A 13,248-nucleotide genomic window follows, 5' to 3' on the forward strand; every position below is an offset into this window, starting at 1 on the left:
AAGAATACTGTGAGCAGCTCTTCTGAGTACCTGCTGGCACTTGATCTGTCCCCCTCCCTTTTCAAGAGTGTGATCATGAACCAGTTCCACTGAAGGAAGAAGTCGAAAAAGCCATCGGAGAACTAATGTGTGGCAAGTCACCTGGAATTAATGAAATCCCAGCAGAATTGATTAAAGCTACAGGTGTGAAGAGTGCAGAGTTTTTTTCATAAAATGATTGTAAAAATTTGGGAAACGGGACAGTGGCCATCAGATTGGAAGAAATCAATTTTCGTCCCCTTATCAAAAAAAAAGGAGATCTGAAAATTTGTTCAATTACAGCACTATTAGCCTAATTTCTCACGCTAGCAAGATTCTTCTTAAAATCATATTGAACAGAATCTCAAGAAAACTTGAAGAAGAAATGCCAGAAGAGCAAGCAGTTTCAGAAGGGATAGAGGAGTGTTTGAACAGATCTACATCATTCTAAAAATGAGGCTGCCAGAGTGAGAAAAGATTAATAAGATTAGTCAAGGGCAAAAAAAGCTTAATAACATTAGTAAGAATGGGAAAAGATCAATAACATTAGTCAAGGATGAGAAAAGAGAAAATATCAATAACATTAGTCAAGGATGAGAAAAAAGAAAAGATCAATAATGTTAGTCAAGGATAAGAAAACAGAAAAGATCAATAACATTAGTCAAGGATAAGAACAGAGAAAAGATTAACAAGATTAGTCGAGGATGATAACAGAGAAAGGATTAATAAGATTAGTCAAGGACAATAACTTTCTTGGTATACTTACCAAGAAAGACTAGTTCTGCAAATTAGAGCATCTGGAAACTATGCACCTGCAGAGAGATCTGAATGAAGAGTTCAAGCCTCTAAATATCTTGGAGTAAATTAAAATGCTGATGGCATCTCTTGCTCAGACAGCACACAAGTGGGGCATAAATTTAAATTGGAAAAGGATGGTTGCAGGATAGATGTATGTAAATTCTCTTTCCACAGAGAGTAACTATTTGTTGGAACAAACTTCCATCTGGTGCTGTGGAGGGATAACATGAATAAATTCAAAGAGAGGCTAAACAACTTATCCAGAGGAGATGGGCAGATCTCTCCACTCTTGTCCCTTAGATATTCAGTTTCTGTTGCATCCTTTTCTAGAGATATTGCCATGGGCATTACTCTTCTGAATTGGCATCTTTATTTCCCATGCTTACTTTCAATGTTTCAGTGAATGGATGCTGACTGCAATCAGTCAGCATCCATTCACTGAAACATTGAAAGTCCATTCGCTTCCCAATTCTAAACTAATAGAACCAATTCAACAGGTATCATTTGTCTTCTCAGCCTTCATCCCGTACACAGCACTACAGGTTCTATTTTGAAATAATGTGTTTGGGGTTTTCATAAGAGAGAGATGATGTGGGTACTGGTTTTTGTTTTTTTTTGTTGATGCTGTATAAGCTCACTTCCTTGCATCAGTTTCCACTACTAATACTAATGATGCTTCACATTAATCAAGGAGCCCAAGGTTCTTGAGGTGGCATCTAAATATGAAACATGTATCCAGGTCCAACCTATAGGCACTTATTTCTATCATGTTGGGTTAACCATAAAAATAATTAATTAATAAAAAAACTAATAGTGACATTTTTATACAAAGAAAAAAAAAGTAGTGTTACATACCTTGCAATCTAATAGAGCTACAACGTTTTCATGATGCAATTCGGCTAGTTCCTGTAAAATGGATAAATACATATACATAAAAAACATTTTCTCTCTATACATTAAAAAGGTTTTCCTCCTATTGATATTTATTCGAGCCAATGGGAGAAGAAGGAAGGCAATTATGTCACTACAAATGCACAGGTAAATAATTACATAGGTCATTTCCTGATTTTATTTCAATCTGTGTGTTATAATGTTAGTATAATGTTATTTTTATACAAATAATATCATTATATAATACAAATATTCACAAAAAACTAAACTAGTTACAATCATACCTCTATTATATCAGGATAAATGGTCCGTTCATCAGCTAACATTAATATACAAAAATCGTTACAATGGAACATCAAATGATGCCAGGAATGGTCATGTATTAGACAGTGAAGCATGTGCACAAGGTTGGTGAATGTTAAATGGAAGGCACACAAATGGGTTACTGGGCAGAATCAGACACTAGGCATTGACAATGAAGAGCACGTAAGTGCTCTACGTTGTCAATGCCACATAGCAAGACAACTGCCTCCATAACGTTTGTATATTTGTAAATAGTTTGGTGTTTTGTAAACATTTTAAATATTTGTATAGTTTGTAAATATTTTAAATATTTGTATAGTTTGTAAATATTTTAGTTCTGCTCTTTCAGATGCAACAATATTCCTCATGCATTGTGGAAACCGAAGCAAAAGGCCTTTTCCTAAGTGACCTATGTAAACGCAGGTAAATAGTTACATAGTGTTATTTATTCAACTTTGAGAATTCCGCATGGTGGAGTAGCCAATGGAAGAAGAGGGATGATGCAATTACATCACTACAAATGCACAAGTAAATAATTACATAGGTCATTTCCTGATTAGATATCAATCAGTGAGTTTCAACAGGTGTGTCTTTTACATATAAAAGGTTCGACTTACACCATCATACCTCTACAGTTTAAGTAGAAAAGCGTTCATGGAGACTGGCTAGCAAAGAGAGCAGGGGGTAGAGCCCGCTAGTAACGCAATTAAAAAAATATGCACAGGTAGGTGTATGTGTGCACGTACAGTTTTCAAACAACTCGAATGTATTCTACTCCATCATTTATATATTTTTCATGGATTGTGTGTGTGTGTGTGTGTGTGTGTGTGTGTGTGTGTGTGTGTGTGTGTGTGTGTGTGTGTGTGTGTGTGTGTGTGTGTAGAATACATAAAAGTTTCATTTTACTAGTGAAATGCACTTATGTATGAAAACTGTGTGAACAAATGTGGAAACTATAATGAAATAGCACCCAGACAGTGTAGCTACATGCTATTTTATGCATTTTAATAAACAGTATGTTATGTCCTTTACTATATATCTTTCCTGTTTTTATTTCTCTAGTAAAACACACACATGCACGCACGCGCGCACACGCACGCACACACACACACACACACACACACAAAATTAACTCTCACTTTAATAGAACTGAATTTAATGTACTTCAGAAATAGAAATAACAGACAGCATCCAGTGATCCAGGCTTTTCATCCAAAAGGGACCTGGTTATGAAACTGCAGTCTAATAGGATTTACCAACAGATAAATTATTTTCCCACTAAAGTAGAGTGAGTCAGATAGGCATTTCCTCACCATTACCTACCATCAACCTGCTGAGCATATCAGAAATAGGTGAGGGAGTCATCTGAGCCTCCAGCAAGGGTTTTCAAGAACTCCTGTGGCTTCAAATAAGCTTTAAGCTTTCCACTTTCACTACAGGACAGCAAAATTTCAAGCTCTTCCAACCCACACAATAAGTGCAGTAAAACAGTATTATAACATTTACCTTTTTTTTTTTTATTTAGTAGTACATAACTTTTTAATAGTTAATAGTTTAGCAACTGTTCCAACTATGTACAATCTTTCAATTTCAAGTAAATATTGTCCCCCATAAAGTGCATAAGGTTTTACTATAAAAGGACATACCTAGAATATTAATACTACCAGAGGAGCTTATAATGAAATTGGAAAATTAAGAGTTGTTCACAGCAGACTGAAAGAAATCAGGGGTAAACTACAAAGTCACCATATCAGGATTAGGTGTAAAGCAATCAATAGACAATGTTGGTTATCATAGCTGCAAGGGAGAACAATACAGTACAATCACAATATCCAAGAAGCATGGAGAGTATTAAGGAAAAGTCCACATGGATGTAATACAGTTGGGGAAGGAAGTTACGTGGTGATTTGCCAGCGTATTATACTTCAGTCAGAAAAGTGGCAGCTAAGTTTTAATGCAGCAAAATGCATGATCTTACATTTGGGGAAGACCAACCCGAAAATAAATTATACACTTAGTGAGAGCTGAATTAAAAAACAGTAGAGGAAGAAATGGATCTGGGAGTTCAATACAGGCAGATATGAAATTTTCTGTACAGTGTAAACAGACAGCCAGGAAAGCCTAAGGTGTCCTATCGATGATTTATCAAACAGTATCCTGTAGAGATAAGAGTCCCATTGTATAAGGCAACTGTAAGACCACATTTGGAAAACTGTGTTCAAGTATGGAGACCTCATCTGAAAAAAGACATTGAGCTTCTTGAAATGGTTCAAAGACCAACAAATTGATAAGACTCCAATTATGTGGGCTACAGAGCTTTCAACAAGTCACCACAGAAGTAACCTGATGAAAGTTTAAGGCACTGAAGGGATTAGTAAAATGAATGAAGGTGGAATTTTCACTGTTATAAAGAATTCCAGAACTAGGGTTCATAAATTCAAATTAGAGGGATTGAGGTTTAGATTAGACTATAGGAAGTTTTCTTTTAGCCAGTGGATCACCGATAGCTGGAACAAGTTACCCTCACAGGTAGTTGAGGCTGACAGTTTGAAAAAATTCAAAGGTCAACTGGATAATTCCTGTGTGAGGAGGGAAGCATATAATTTGTTTTCTTATCTATTTGGTGTTTTTTTTTTTTTTTTTTTTGCCAGTGCAGCAAAAGCATGTGGCTTCCTTCCAAGTAAGGAAGCCACATGCTTTTGCTGCAATGACAAAAAACTATCACTTTTAGTGATAGTTTTTTGTCATTTTGTCACTCTTATACCATGTGAATATTAAGATAGCTTATTCAGTTAATAACTAAATTCCTATACATTAAGGTGATGTTTCAGGAACCTTGCCAGTACTCATCAACAGACTATATATAGGCTGTCGTCAGCCCCCTACTTGCAGAGTGTCTCGATCCCTATTGCAAAAATGCACGGTAGAGATTGAGACACTCGGCAAGTAGAGGGCTGACAACATCCAATATATATATATATATATATTAGATAGTATGAATCAGAGCTGTAATACTCAATACGTTCTACGTTGATATTAATATTTGTAAACTATTAAGAGGAGTTTACCTCAATATAGTACGTAGAACACTTCCGTATGATACTCTCCAGAAATTAAAACGAAAAAAATCAAAAACTTACATTACAGTAAAAAATAAATAATTAAAAACCAATTTAACACAATTTAAATCAATTTAACACAATTAAAAATCAATTTAATGCAATTAAAAATTAAAAAGAATCTAACGAAAATATTCAAAACAATTTTCCTTCCTGAAGCTGACAACGCTCTTTGAACGTATGTCATGATCACAGGAATGAAAATTACCGAACAGGGCTGAACCTGAAACTTAATGATTATTTGTCTTCACGCATGCGCGTAAAGGTCCATGCATCGGAGATCAAATATGGCCACCGAACATTAACAGAATTCTCGTGTAATTTAATTTCTATGGTTTCTGCAATTAATAGTGGCGTATAATTACATTGAACATTAAGTATTTTGGCCTTGTTAAATAAAAAAGTATGTTTTTCGTTAATGGTATGAAAGGCTAATTCTGTCGCTGCTGAACGAGAAGCATGAACTGAGGCTTCATACCGAGCCCTCAAATGTTAGCACTCATGCTGAAATGCTGAAACCATCAAATATATAGCCAGAAACGAGCTAACTGACCATTCAAGAGCATGTTAGTCACCATCATGAGAACAATTAGAAACTTTGTGTGTTGGTGCATTAGGATCATGAGTAAGGAAAATGCATCTTCACAATGAAACGGCAAAATAAAAAGAACTCACAAGAAGCAAGTTGCTGGGTTGAAATTCAGAGCAGATAAACAAAATAACTGCAACATACATAAAAAGGCAGAAAATAAAGGTTTTTTTTTTTTTTTATGATAATCCCCCTATACAAAATGTTTAAGAACCACAGTACTGAGTATGAGTTGAAGGCTGACAAGACAAAACTTGTTGACCTGAATTTCACAGTAGATTACAACTACTAAAGTAACTGGGGTGGAAGGGTTCTATCCAATTATGTTAGAGACAACAAAAGAAATAAGCAAACCAATGAGATTATGAGAGCATCCTGATTCACAAGGACCAGGGGTGGTCCTTGTGAAGTGGAGATATGTGAACATATCCCAGATTCACAGAGGGTGATGAGAGGATGACATCGGTACATACAGACATGTCAGCTTGACTATGTTCCAGGGAAATAATGGAGTCAATAAATAATGATTAAAGAAGTAATGCATAACAATCTGGACAGAAATGCAGTTATACTGAAGTCACAGCATGGATTTGTTAAGGGGCAATTTTGTCTGACCAGTCTGATTGGATACTATGATACAGTAACAAAGGAACTGGATGTAAAAATTTTGACATCACATACTTAGATTTAAGAAAAGTTTTTGATCTGTTGTAGATAAAAGGCAACTATACAAATTGTAGCAGTGTGACATAAGTTACTGCTATGGATAAATGGATAGTTGAGTGGGAGCTGAGAGGGAGAAGACAGGTTATCAACGGGCACTGCTCTGCTTACACTAATGTTATTAGCAGATGTCCTAGGGTTCAGTGCTAGGATCACTGTCGTTTTCTATATTTATTAATGATATTCATCAGGTTTAACATCTACATTTGCAGGTGACACCAAGGTTGGCAGGGTAGTTAATCACAGTGATCAGGGTATATTACTACAACAAGATTCATAATAATTGCAATGCAACACACCAACTGTACAACTAAACTTTATTAAAATAATAATAATATAAAACCAGATAAAATTTTAGAAAAATAAAATGACAAATAAAATAAATACACTGATTGTACAATAAAAGCAATAAAATAATAGATAAAATTAAAAATTTAGAAATTACACAAAATACGGAATTAAAAGCAATAAAAACAACCGTAGCTTTTAGAGGCAACTGCCTCCTTTGTCAACAGTAACACTTAACTTGTCATGGTACATCCTTAAATAAATGCAGGATCCCAACTTGCAGCATGTGTTATCGTAGGAGCATGGCCACTCATGCTCCTGCGATAACACTTTTATCGCTTTTAATTCCATATAGTGTAATTCCTAAATTTTTAATTTATCTATTTTTTTCCCCGCTTTTATTGTACGATCAGCATATTTTATTTTATCTTTTTTTTTTTTTTTTACAAAATTTTATTCGGTTTTATATTATTATTATTTTAATAAAGTTTAGTTATAGAGTTGGTGTGTTGCTTTGCAGTTATGAGTCAGAGCTTTCCCAACCCCAGAGGCCTATTTGAAGAACTAGACCAGGGGTCGGCAACCTGTGGTTGGCAAGCCGGATGCAGCTCTTTGAACATGTAACTGCGGCTCTTTAACTTTTAGCCCAAATGAAGCCCAATTTAAAATGGGGTTAGAGGATTTAAAAATCAAGGACATGTGTATTGCAAGACTAAAATGCCTTAAAACTGAAATTGAGGAAATGGAAAGGCAAAAGGTTGCCCTTGCAATTCTACACAAATGGATGGTGATAGATGAGTTGAAAAAGCAAGACCAAATTGTGTTCGATGTGTCGAGTAGCTAATCAGACAAATATATATATTTTTGAAAATACTTGCGTTTGGACGTCTCTCTCTGTTTTCTTATCAACGTATTTCTGCAGGCAAATATTTTCAAACATGAACCATATTAAAAAAAAATCAAGAAACCATCTGAATAATGCGAGTCGCTCAGCATCTTTAAAGAAGAAAAATACGGCATACCCACCTGATGATGAGAGACTCACTCAAGAAGTTCAACAGCAAAAGTCACATTAATTCATACCTGATTGAAAGGATTTATTCAGTATTAATAAATAACATTTCTACATTTTTTGCCTTCCCACTATTTCATTACTTAAAAATTCCCCCCTCGCCCCAGCTTGAGCTGAGGTTCTTCGGATTCTCTCTTTTTTTAAATTAGATCAAAAATGGCTCTTCACTCAAAAAAAAAGGTTGCCAGCCCCTGATCAAGACAAATTAGATAGATGGGCTGTGATGTGGCAATTGATGTTTAATATTGACAAATACAAGGTACTTCAAGTGGGGAGCAGTAATCTCAGCTTAACAAACCAAGTGTGGTACCACACTCAGGGTAATAGAAAATGAAAAAGACCTGGGATGATTGTGCAGTCAGATTCTCAGAGTTCTCTGAGCGGTGTAGAAGGCTGCCAGGACAGCTCATGAAGTCTTGTCAATGATATACAGGAAATTTGCTAAGAGGGATAAATGATTATTATATAAGATTATTCCACATCTGGAGGACTCATTTTAGGAAGGATGTGGATCTGTTGGAATGGGTACAGAGAATAACAACGAGATTGGTGAAGAAACAAAAAGGCACTCTTAGGAAAAAAGGCTTCAGTTCTGCAAACTGCAGAACTGGAGACTAGGGCTGCAAGATCTGATTCAGGTGTATAAGACACTGAATGCATTGGGTAAATTCAATGCTGATGGTATCCTTCCAACTGCTCAGCCTACACATAAGGAGGCATAAATTTTTGCCTTAGTCAATGGGTAATTGATTGCTGGAGCAAGCTTCCATCCACTGTTGTAGAAGTTGATAGTTTAATAAATTCAAGGAAGAACTAGACAATCTATTGAAGGGAATGAATGGGTGAAATGGAATTTTTTTTTTTTTTTTCCAACAACACTATAAGTTTGCTTTCTTGCATAATTTGCCACTACTAATATTAATACTAAAATCTCATCCTTTATCTAAACCTTGTTTTCCAATAAACAAGCTAATGTTCAAGTTAAGGATGTTGCACATAACAATTGGCTCCCATTCAAATCTCCAGGTTCATTTTCTGCCTACATTAAAGCTTACATCAATTGTAAAGCAGTTATTAAACAATCCGAACTACATTTTTAACAGCCTAAGAACACTAAAACTTGCTCCTTATCCAAACAAAAGAACATGCTAGCCGTTTGCCAAATGCTACTGGCTACAACTTCTGCCCATCTATACTTCCACCTTTGTAGTAGTAGTAGTGGCATGTGATGCAAGAAAGCAAGTGTAGGAGCTTATGCAGCATCAGCCAAAAAAAAAAAAAAAAAAAAATCACACCATTCCCTCCAAATGCCTGTCCAGTTCCTCCTTAAATTTATTTAGCCTATCAACTTCCACAACGACAGATGGAAGTTTGTTCCAGCAATTAACCACCTGCTGGCTCAAGGCAAATTTCTGCACATCTATTCTACATGTCTTTTCTTAATTTGAATTTATGGCCCCTTAGGTTCGTAATCTGAACAAGTGGAAGGATCCCATCAGAATTCAGCATGCTCAACCCATTCGAGGCCTTAAACACCTCAATCAGATCACCGTGCAAGTGCCTAGTCTCCAGCCACTGCAATTTGCAGAACTTAAGCCTCTTTTGGTAAGAGGATCCCTTCATTCCGCTCACCAGTCTTGTTGCCCTTTTCTGTACACGCTCAAGAAATCTACATCCTTCCTAAAATGAGGCCTCCAGACCTGTACGCAGTACTCAAGGCGTGGCCTGACCGCTGCCTTATACAGAGGGACAATCACCTCCTCCCTGCTAGCAAAATTCCTATATATCATTGACAAAAACCCCATGATCTGCCCTGGCAGCCTGTCTGCATTGCTCAGAAAACTTCATATCTGACTGCACAATTACTCCCAGGTCTTTTTCATTTCCTACCACCTTAAGTGTAGTACCACACAGTTGGTACGTTTCTCTGGGGTTACTTCTACCCATATGCAGTACTTTGCATTTGTCAAGGTTAAACTTCAGTTGCCACTTCTTAGCCCATCTGCCCAAATTATCTAAATCCTGTTGCAGTAGCACATTGCCATTAACAACCCTGCCAACCTTTGTATCATCTGCAAACTTCGACACTAAGCCTGATATACCTTCATCAATGTCATTGATAAATATACAAAACAACAGTGGACCCAAACCCGAACCCTGTGGGACTCCACTAATAACATTAGTCCATGAAGAGTAGCACCCATCGATTACCACCCTCTGTCTTCTCCCACTCAACCATCCTTTTATCCATTGTAGCAACTTACCCTTAATACCATTCTGTTCCGATTTGTACAATAGTCTTCCATGCGCAACAGTGTCAAAAGCTTTCCTGAAATCCAAATATATGATATCAAAATTATTTTTTGCATCCAGTTCCTTTGTAACCACATCATAATGGTTACAAAGAAACCATTATGAAAGTTCCAAAGAAAATTGTTAAAACCTAATAGTTCTATTGCCTCCTCTACTAAAGATAAGAGCCAACTTACTAGCACCCTACTTTTCTCCTAACTATTCTTCCCAGTACACTCTCACTCAATGCCTCCTTCTGTGGTCTTCCAACAAGAGGATGCCAGAAGAATTTTGAACAATCTTGATGCTAAGAAAGCTCAAGATCCTAATAGTTTCTTTCCCTTGTTTTCAAAAACCTGAGATTGCTTCTGTTCTGTGTTGTCTTTTTTCACTTTCTTATTCCACTGGTGTTTTTTTTTTTTTTTTATGTAAACCCCAAACACGAGAGGTATTAGAACCTATAGTAATTAGTACCATGCTTGGGTTAATACTGGTTAATACTTAATACTTGGGTTTTTACTTCTGTTTGGAAATTTGTTCATATACAACATGTTCCTGAAAAGGGTAACAAATCCACATCCAATTATATCCTAATGCACTTACCTCTACTCTTTCCAAATTAAGGAGAAATCCATTAACAGTCAACTCATGGGAGATCATACCTTACATAAATAATTAGCTAATATGAGGTTGTCAAAGAGGAACGATGCAAAGAATAATTCTGACATCAATGTCTACTTATATTTCAGTAAAGCTCTCATACTGTACCACTTAAATGACAGCTGTATTAATTGGAAAATTGCTTTTAATATGGATAAAGGAATGGCTAAATGGTAAAAGATAAAAGAGTAGTTATAAATGGCCAATGATTATCATGAACTAATGTGATGAGCAGGCTATCACAGGGATTTTTTTTTGGTTGGTGTTGTTAATTTTGCTTCCTTGCATCACATTGCTAATGCTTATACTAGGGAGATGCGGGTCCCTTCAAATTTGTCTCACTGGAACACTGCTTAACAAGGGAAAACAGATCTGTCTTTTAGATGATTATGGTACCACATCTTCAATTTTAACTTAATGTGAAAGCCATCTCATATCATGCTGCACTTGTGGTGTTTAGTTGTTGAATTCTACATCCATGTTTCCATTAGGTTAGAGTGACTAAATGCTGATGGTCACAACTGGGATAAAAATGAATGAGTCTGGGACAAAGAACTTCTTATAAATGCTTATAAAAGAGAATGCTGGTTTAATATATTACAAAAATAATTATATTAATATATTTAAGGAATAATTAAGCAGTATTACAATAAAATTAATCTGGATTGGGTGAGAGAGTACATCTGAATAGGCAAAGTTTTTACAGCTTCAGCAAATAGAGAAGTTTTTGCTTTTTTATTGACTTAAATTGGCATATCAATTTATTTTTTAGAGTTGCTTTATATTCCTAGTAACAATACTTTAGTTTAAATTGAATTCAGATAGAGATTTTGTAGGTTATTACTTAGTATCAGTAAGGGTATCAAATCCACGTGTGGACAGGTTTTGCAGCTCCCATGAACGAAAAGTTTTTAATTATACTTAGCCGCTTTATTGACTTAATTGTCAGATTAAATTATTTTCTATAAGTAGCTTATAGACCTAGTCAAGCTCCGTGGTTTATTTTGAATATAGATAGCACGATTTGGAATCTTGTGTCCGTAGATTAACCGTTCGTAACTTGCTGCCATTATATGATACAATGTGTGTGAGCATAAGGTTTAATGGAAAACTAGATAGCGAGTATAGTAGTATCAATTAATCGTAAAATTTATTAATCTTATTAAATTTCATTCTCAATTGAATTGTACCTTTTTAACTAAATAAATATAGTGACCTAGTTATTACAAACGTAACATCATAAATTAATGCACATAAGTTGACAGGGGATAAGAAAGTCATATAACGTAACTCGGAGATAATTCGATACCGAAATACATATATTTTAGGTGGTAGATGACTTTCATCAACCAGTGAAATACCACCACCTTGCTTATTGGAGGCTTGAAGTGGTGAAACCCATGTTTAGTCTCTAGAGCAGAGTTTCCGGCATCCCTCTCTCCCCCATACTACTCCTTCAACCCATGCACGGTACAAAGTACTATAGGTTTTGATACCTTTCGTGTTTGGGGTTTTCATAAAAAAAATATATATATATATATATATAGTGTTATAACTGCATTGGGATATAGGTTTAGGGTTGTATTTTGTATTGGAATTTTATTGAACTTGAATAGAAATCATGACTCAGACCAGAGCACCAAAGCAAAAGGCTCAAACTAGTGGATGTGCTGTGGCTCAGGGGAGAACTGAGGGGAGGGGGGGCAGTTGTCCTCAGAATCACAATCTAATGAAATGCACTGCTTGTTTGATGTTTGTGGAGCAATCAAGAACGGGACATGATATTGCCAAGGGGAATGTCTGTGTGCACCATGTAAGGAGTGCGAAGAAATCAGGTGCCAACTCGGCATTGTTATGGGCTTATATGAGAGCTTGAAGGACAGGGTGGATGCTCTCAAAGGATTTAAATTGAGGGGCCCATCAAGCTCTCAGCTGCCCAGATTAATGCCAGAGCTTGCACGTGAACATCACGCAACACAGCAGTAACCCCCAAGGCAGAATGCGCTGATCCCAAAGGAACTAGTGGTTGTAGGTGACTCTATTATCAGAGGAAACGGGGAACTTATTGTGCAAAAAGGATAGATGGAACAGGACCAGGGTATGTCTGCCAGGACAAAGGCTGATGAAGTTGTAAGGCAGATATCATCCTTTAAGGACACAAAGGGTAATATTGTTGTATACGTTGGCACTAATGATATTAAAAGTAGGTTTGTTGTTTGGTTTTTAGGAGCATTAGCAACTAAGGCCATATTGCTCCGGGAATATGCGGTGGACATTCCCTCACATTTCCGCATCCCCTATATTTGGTGGTGACAGGCTCGAACCCCGGTCTAATCAAGAAGCATGTGCTACGCAACACTGCTCCTTCCCACCTGGCTACGGAGGCACTATTAAGATTAGGAGACCAGCAGAATTACTTAACAAGTACAAGACAATGCCAAAAAAAAGCTGTGAGTTAGGGTTGGATTTGAAAGTGTCTGCAATTCTGCCCAGAC

The 13,248-nt window shown here is 36.3% G+C and overlaps 1 protein-coding gene across 1 annotated transcript in view; it reads right to left on the reverse strand.

The window, feature by feature from the left end:
* Nucleotides 1-13,248, reverse strand: part of LOC150076546 (serine/threonine-protein kinase unc-51-like) — a 462,846-nt gene that overhangs the window by 396,785 nt on the left and 52,813 nt on the right. The window contains exon 3 of the mRNA XM_090387194.1: nt 1,672-1,722. The gene's annotated coding sequence lies outside the window, so the exon portion shown is untranslated. The remainder of the gene's footprint in view (nt 1-1,671; nt 1,723-13,248) is intronic.

The sequence above is a fragment of the Mastigoproctus giganteus genome, chromosome 13 (genome assembly GCF_048544385.1).
Source record: "Mastigoproctus giganteus isolate SK-2022 chromosome 13, ASM4854438v1, whole genome shotgun sequence".
Classification (NCBI taxonomy): Eukaryota; Metazoa; Arthropoda; class Arachnida; order Uropygi; family Thelyphonidae; genus Mastigoproctus; species Mastigoproctus giganteus.